General features: G+C 39.3%; 1 long non-coding RNA gene across 1 annotated transcript; it reads left to right on the plus strand.

Moving 5' to 3' along the window:
• Window positions 1-919: 919 nt before the first annotated feature.
• Window positions 920-4,198, plus strand: LOC121305118. Its single transcript, XR_005948037.1, has 3 exons — window positions 920-2,331; window positions 2,520-2,660; window positions 3,961-4,198. It is a non-coding gene; the product is annotated as an uncharacterized LOC121305118 (long non-coding RNA).
• The last annotated feature ends 4,082 nt before the right edge of the window (window positions 4,199-8,280 follow it).

The following is an 8,280-nucleotide window of genomic DNA, read 5'->3' on the forward strand; positions in this document are numbered from 1 at the left end:
GCCCAATCACATTCATACATGTTAGCCAATCAGAAATGTTAGAGTCTTCAAAGTCTGTAATGCTGTTCGTCAGGAATGTGAAATAACAAAGCACCTGAAAACGAATAGGTCTAACACAGTACCTGCCATTGTTTCCCATCCTTTTGGATCATATGTCAGTTCTTTTGTGTGTAAAACTACGGTGGAAGTATAAGCATGGGAGCATTGCTAAGTTACTGTACAATTTACAAAGGCACATTTACATGATTGTTAATAATAATGCGTCCCACGCATTAAATAAGTCACCTGTTGAGGAACTGCATGACAATATTTGAACATCAGATCTCTGGTCTTTTCACTGTTACAAAAAAGATTTAAACAGTGCTAAAGGAACTGATCATGTGAAGACGCTGCAGATCTATTTAATAACATTCATTTTAATTTGTGGCACTCGATAAAGATGTGTACACAAGAAAATTTTGTGGTTTGGTCATGCTCGTTCTTTGTGAAATGAATCAACAGCGTTGATCTCACTGTGATGACTTCTCATCATGGGAGTGAGTCAAACATTCTTTCTACGCTACTCAGCACCGTTGTTTTCTACCTGCAATACCGAGTCTCAGCTTACAACAGGTCGTACAGACTCACACCTGTCAACGCTCCCGTATTCACCGGGACTCCCCTATTTTGGACCCTTCTCCCGGACATCTCTCGGGAATGATTTTCTCCCGTATTCTACTGTTAACCCCCCCTTATGTCAGCAAACCTTTAAAGCCTATGATATTAATAGCTGGTGCATGATTACTGCAATCCCCGTCAGGACCCAGGGGAGTCCTGTTGCAGGCATGCTTGCAGGGCGCGAGGCAAGCTCACATACTTAGCAACATATCTGCAACCTTAAGTGCGGTTCTACTGCTTAACATTAACTGAACAACAACCTGAAAAGTGTCTACTATACAATGCAATGATGGTCTTATCAGGGATCAGTTAAATGACTGCTTCCCATAGAGACCCACCGTGATAACGAATAGCCCCTCTGAAGGGGCTGGCTCCTATCCACCCTGTCTATTCTTTCCATTTCAAACTGGTGCAGAACAGCATGAAAAAGCAGCAGAAATCAACATGCTTAGGCACGCCAGGTGCAATAATCAGGGGGCATATCCCTGCCACACCCCACTATTGAGACTGATGTACTCATTCAGTCCTTGTTAAAAAGTACAGCCAAACCCTTTTAATGTCACTTCAAAAGACACTGAGTAAAAACGGTGACAATAAGGGGAGTAATCAGGAGTTCAATAAGCTGGCAAAATAGGCGTGCGGTGCAGCAAAGCCACCTGCATTCCTGTGGAACTGCAGAACTGCAGTTTTTAGTGCTATAAAAGTACTCGCTTCCATGATGTGCTGGATGTACTAAGAGAGACTTGACACGGCTTCAGTTTGAAGTCATGTTGTATTGCTTCGCACCACCATCTATAGGGACACCCTCCCCCCTCAGTAACGGCATTAAACCACTGTATTACATTCCCTTTTTTTGCCATCCGTAAAAACAAAAACAAAAAAGTTGCCTTAACAGAATTTTTTTTCAATCTGGACCGAAGCAACAAAAAATGTACTTTGTATGGAAAACCATTGCTTTAACAACAACACATTTCTGCTTAAGTATTGAAACTTCGATCCCTGTTTTACGAGAATATGGGTGCTTTTCTATTGCTAGTATCTATGTGAATCTTTCACATGTGTGAGATCATCTTTGGCTAGTAATGAAACGGTTGCTTTTCTGTACACTTTAATTAAGGCAGAAGGAGTATTTTGACCTTCCACGACAAGGAAACAACAGACACAAACTACTCTTCCATCCTGAAGCAACAGGGTATAGCTGTTGCGCACTTTGCTCTCTGTGGTATGATCAAACCGAAAGTATTATTGATAACACGCAAGAACACTTAATGTCTGTAAAGATATAGCCCTTTTTCAATATACACCAAAGAATATTCCACCCGCTTCTCTAGAAGAAGGCATGACGCCGACAAAAACAGCAAAGAGTGGATCAGTGTCCAATCAGAAACCGCTGTTGTGTGGTCAGCTGGAACTGACGAAGAAAACGGCTGTTGGATTTTGAGGTTCAGCGGGTTTGTTTGTTTTTTTTTAATATACTTGGCAAATGTCAAAACACGCTTTAGTTCACAGAAGGAGAAGCTAGAGGACGCTTCTCAACTGTTAGCACAAGTCTACTGAAAAAATTTGACCCACAAGATTTCAAAGAGGCATATCTCCTGGAGTGACCAGAACAGGGGAAGAAAAAACCGCCAGAGGGGTGGCCTGCCTATGAAGTCACAATTCTTCAAGTCTCTGGTGAGTAAATAGTATAGTTATGTGATTCTTAAATAGTAAGTGCAGACTTTAAACACTTTGGAGAAAGTACATTTTTAATATTAAAATATGTATATGTATATTTTAGTAGTATAAAAAGATTTATTGAAATGCAAAGTAATGGAGAGGGGGTAATTGTATTCTGTAAACTATTTATTGTATTATTTTAGATAAAGAGAAGCACCTATTTGAAAAGAACATGGCGACCAAGCATGACATTGCTATTGGCATAAATAAGAAAAGAATCGCTAAGCCTACAAAACGGCTCTATGAGGACTCTGAATCAGGATGGGGCAAACAAGGCAAGAAAGGTAATACTTCAATATTTTGTGATTAGGATATTTATACTTCTATGTGTATTCAAGTTATTTCGTTGCAGTGTGTGCCTTTTTTATTTGTTTTCTGTTTAAAATACCATATGATCTTTTCGGTAGAATTAAACTTCATTCCAAAGCCTTCAGCGCACGTGGTGAGGGTGTGACTGCAATAAATGTGAGGCAGCTTGTTTTTACATCAGGAAAACAACATGTTTAGTATGTTAAAGGTCCTGCCAGGGAGCTTCAGATTTAATTGGAGTGAAACGACATGTTTTTAAAAACCAGCAATCATTACAACTTGAAATGATAAAAAGTTACACAGTGTTTTAGCTAATTATATTTTTTGAATTGCAGAAAGTGTCCATTAAACCAAATATTGCAGCAGCGGAAAAAAACCCAAAAAAACTGCAGGATCAATCATTGCAGCCAGGAGACAGTCTGAGGGTAGTGTGAATTGCGCAGGCACAGGTTATGAAGGCCAGATTGAAAGAGTAGGTTCTGACAGCGATGAAATGGGTGAAGTGCTTTCAGATATGTTAAAAAGGAAGATTGAAGTGCTAAAGAGAGAGAGAGAGAGAGAGAGAGAGAGAGAGAGAGAGAGAGAGAGAGAGAGAGAGAGAGAGAGAGAGAGAGAGAGAGAGAGAGAGAGAGAACAGGAAATTAAAAAAGGAAAACAAGATACTTAGGAACAAAGTTCTTGAAGGTGAGTGTTTAAAAAAAATCTAACTGCAGTTTCTAGATAGGAAGGAGAACTAATAATTAGCACACAAGTTAGCAAACTGGCCTGCAAGTAGTCCCGAGGAGAATTTGCAAAATGCAAGTATTAAATGTGTTTAAGCAAAAAGTTATATGGAATTCAGCTGTACCCCTTTAAGATCATTCAAGTGGTATAGTAAAATAATCAAATATAAAGCTGAAGACTTTGATATTCAACAGTGAATATATATTGTCCATCAAACTCAGCCTTTCCAAAACATCTCTTCTTCGTATTTCTTCCTCCCCCTCATCTGATATCTGTATTTTACTTGGCTCCACCAACCTCCTCTGCCAAGACCCTTGACAGCCTTGATCCTTACCTCTCTCACTCCGTGCATATCTCTTCCCTGGCATGCTCTTTCTGAGCAACACATACTGAATACGCCCTTTTTTTACTATTTACTGTACTTCATTCTTCTCCACCCTTGTCCACTTGTGGTGCAACCAACTACTGACAGACTTCACTGTTTCTGACCAACTGTTCACACTTCTGCGTCTGCCAAAGGAATAACATTTATTTGATTTTTTTATTGTGTAGGTGAAACCCAGAGCGAAAAGGTCAGATATCGGAAGAGCAATGAATGGAAAAATAAATGAGCTGCAAATCAAGTCTCGCCAAGTAACCCAACCATAACCTGCAGAGAGGACCTTTTTTTCCCTTCCCCCTTTTGGATGATTCTGGTTTTCTTAGTAAATGCCATTGTACATGTTTGGCACTCATATTTGAAAACTAAACCCCTCACTTATATATTTATGTTATAAGTGTATTTATTATATTACAATATATTTACCCATCTATTACAATACCTTTAAAATATATCTACAGTATAAATATACATATATTTAAAATATATATTTCAATATATTATCACATTTATATATATTTTATAAGCGATGCAAACTTTGTATCTTCCTTCTTTTTTTATTCCTTCGCCGTCCTGTGTGCATTGCACTTAGGCAAAAAAAACCACAAAAACACCCTTAGACAAATAACATTTACAAAAAAATTCTCCAAAGTGGTTAACGTTCTTGTTTTAATCAGCCTATCAGTGCGTCTGTACTGGCTTTTCTGTGACCTGTACTGTACAGCAGGGAGTGGGACAAAGTCAGTGCTGCATTGTTTTGATTTAGGTTGCTAAAATCCAGTTTTCAGCATTGGAGGTAAAATACCAGAAATGGACGACAAAGCAAAAAAAGCAAAGTATATTTCGGCTGATGGTCGTGGCAAGATATTTCCCAAAGAAACTGTACATGCAGATGGAGGTCATTGTTTTGCACCTCTTGTAATGGAGAAAATACGATCGATCGCTATTTAGCTTCAGAATCACATATTAAACGAAAGGCTACTGAAGAGGCTGATGAACAGAACGTAAAATAAACAGCTTTCAGGAAACAAACTGGAAAGTCAGATAATATATTTATAAATACATTTCATTTTCATAAGGTCACGCCCATATTAATAACCAGCACCTGAATGTTCCTGTGTATTGTAAATGTACTTTCTAAATGCCAAGAAACATTTTACTTAGCACTCTTAAGTGAGGTGTTTCTGAATATGACAGACTGCTGTTATGATGTTCCTTAACTAATTGGGCTTCACAGTGACCTGAAGCACACATTCAGTGTGAATCAGCACAATCTGAGTAATACCCAGCACAGACTAGAAACTGTGGTGCACCTCACCCATTCAGATCTACTGTGGGCTCTTTAGAAAGGATAATGTATTTTGAACAAAATTAGCAGTAATCTACCAGTAGTCTACTACCAATATTAATAGAGTTTCAGTATCTCTTATGTACTGAAGGGTGTTGGTAAAAATAAAACAAGAAAACATGTTGCAATTGTGTCATGATGTCACCGGATACCACCGGAACATGCATTCACTTGAATTTTAGGACAGGTGTAACTAACTGTGACTGAGACAGAGCGCCCTCCATTGGCAAAAGCTAGGAATTTATTCTGCAGTGATCAATCCAGTATTGTTATTTGTTTATTTAGCAGACGCCTTTATCCAAGGTGACTTACAGAGACTGGGGTGTCTGAACTATGCATCAGCTGCAGGCTCACTTACAATACATCTCACCTGAAAGGCAGAGCACAAGGAGGTTAAGTGACTTGTTCAGGGTTGGACAGTGAGTGAGCCGGGATTTGAACCAGAGACCCCCTCGTTACAAGCCCTTTTCTTTAACCACTGAGCCACACAGCCTCCTACTAGCATGTTTTTCAATGTCTTATACCAAGGCAATCAGAATTGGAAAAAAAAGAGACCTTTATGAAAACAAACACATATAAAGTGTCTCCAATCTTTTTAGTTTGGAATTTAAGATGGCCAATACTCAACGAGAGAAACAAACAGGTTGCATCACCTGTATGGGGTTTGTCCTAACTGAAGGAATGGTTAAATGTCTCAGTTAATGAAAACCAGAGCCATATCCCCTAGGCACTACCCCATCCCTGAACTCACTCCATGTGAAATACTCCCACATTCTGGTGTAAATAAAGAGAATGTATTTCAATTGCTGGCACAAAAGAAGTGTTAGTGTGCCATGCTTTTTTCTTTTTTTCTTTTTAACTGGAACCATATGGGCTTGTTTTAAATTTAAAATAAAAAAAACCCTCTGGATATACTGTATAAGACCGACACATTAACAGTATTTTACAAATGTTATTTTACTTTGTAATTGATTCTTGATTTGCAATTTTTGGTGGCTATCTGCTAACCTTGAAGTATCCTGACACAATACAGAAGAACAGGGTCATTATATAAAGGATATATAGCAAAGTCCTTCTGGCCGAAACTGGTTTCCTAGTCTGGTAATGAGATAGCCAATAGAAACCTGATTTGCATAGTTTCACTGCTTTGTGTCAACCCAAGCAGACAGGTGTGTCATCACGCCCTCAGATGCCCATATTAGGAAACTAGAGCGTTTAAATACAGCCAGAAAGCCATTTTAAACAGCCGAAACTGAAAGATCGTCTTTCTTTTTGGTCGGATTGAAAACTCCTTGTTTTGTTTTGAGCTAGTTTATATTGTTTGTCCTATTCGTTTGTTCTGTGGCGACATTCATTCAAACCTTTTTGGAAAGGCAGCATGCCTGTGTGTTAAACTAACTTCTTTTGCAATGCTGTTGTTTTTAGCTCCTTTGTTAGAATGCAGTTGTGTGTTTGGTGAAGTTTGACTGTATTGCAGCATGACACAGGGAAATAATCCTGAAGCGCTGCTTTATTTTTTAATTGAATACAAAGAAACATTTAGACCGTGGCAATCATGTACAAAAGCATTTCTGCCCCAGTTTTAGTTCATTTCATTCTCTCCCAGGTACACCACAACCCATCAGGGGAGATACTGGGGCCAAAGACATAGACACAATATGCAAAAATACCTACAATGCAAATCGAAAGACTGATTGAGCAAAACATGCCTAGCCTCTTTTTTAATGGTAGTGTGGGGTGGTTTCCCAGAAGAATTTGCAACACGGAGAAACTAGACATGAAGCCCTTGAGGTTGATTCATGAAAGGGTGCTGTACGTTATCTTTATCCAGTACAGCCAGGAGAAGAAACAGTAAATCAACACACGCCCAACTTGCCTGGAAAAGCTACAAAAGGAATGTTGGCCCATGTTCAGAATGGATTATTTACTGCCCTGTACCTCCTTCTGGCTCAATAAAATGGGTCCCTCCTGTTGCTATGTATGAACAGTATTTATTATCCCCCACCCCTGCAGGTGGGGATGTACACATTTTAGAACTTCACACAAAGAGTCCATGCTACCAATGTAATATCACTACCCCATCACTTCCCGGTAAAGCACTCCTGTCAGAATCGGTGTCATTCTCAACCACCTTGTTTATGGTTCAGCTCATTTTGCTGTGGCAGTTTAGACAATATATGACGTGCGCAGGCTTGAGTCACACCTTCTGTTTTAATATGCTTTCTTGTGTGGAAGTTTGTTTCAACGAAAGCTTGTGACTTCTGGAATTGATGTGTAAATCAATACATGCCTTCATAGTGGTGGGGGAATCTAGCGTGCACAACAGCAGAGAGACAACGCCTGCCCTCTATTAATAGATCTGTGAGCGAGTGCAAACTGGAATGATTCACCCTGTTAGCCAAACAGCCTTCTAGTTTCGATCTCACCTCAGGTAGAGCAGGATTCACATGGGTATTGTGTGCTGTTGTGATCTTGTTCTAGTAGGTAGCTCCTCTTGCAGAACATTAGGGGCGGGGCTGGGTGTAAACTGACAGGGCTTTATCAGCCAATCAATTTGAACTCTGCAATACGATGCCCCCGGCAGCCCTCCTCCTTTTCAAACCAGCAGGAGGCTGAGTGAGTCAACCAATAAACTGACCCCCGATCATTCTCAGTCCATTGCTGTTTGCTTAGTTTATACATAGTATGTTCTGCGTGAACTCAGTGCTTGATTGAATGCTGAATTTATAATTCAGTCCACCGTTGCTATAATCATTTTTACCATAAAGTAAACATCTGATATCTCATCATATCACGTATTCTCAAGTGTGCAAACCACACTGTATGAGCTTCATGTAATAGTGTATGTACATATATATATACACACCTTTATGTTTTGCCCTATCAGCTTCATATGTGTTTGCTTTCTGTAAAGTACATATTTAAAACATTTAACCGATGAGAGCCTGTTGAATACCTTGTTCCGATAAGATAAGGCATTTATTCAATTGTACCCTTTATCTTAAGTACACCTGGCGATTAATATATACAGTATATGAAAGAGTGTATTTTGGAAGGGGCTGGAAGTTGTCACAATTGATATCTGGGGACTTTGGTGACCATGAAAGAGGAATTTGTTCTACAATGATTCTTAAGGAGATGACAG

The sequence above is a fragment of the Polyodon spathula genome, chromosome 41 (genome assembly GCF_017654505.1).
Source record: "Polyodon spathula isolate WHYD16114869_AA chromosome 41, ASM1765450v1, whole genome shotgun sequence".
NCBI classification, from domain to species: domain Eukaryota; kingdom Metazoa; phylum Chordata; class Actinopteri; order Acipenseriformes; family Polyodontidae; genus Polyodon; species Polyodon spathula.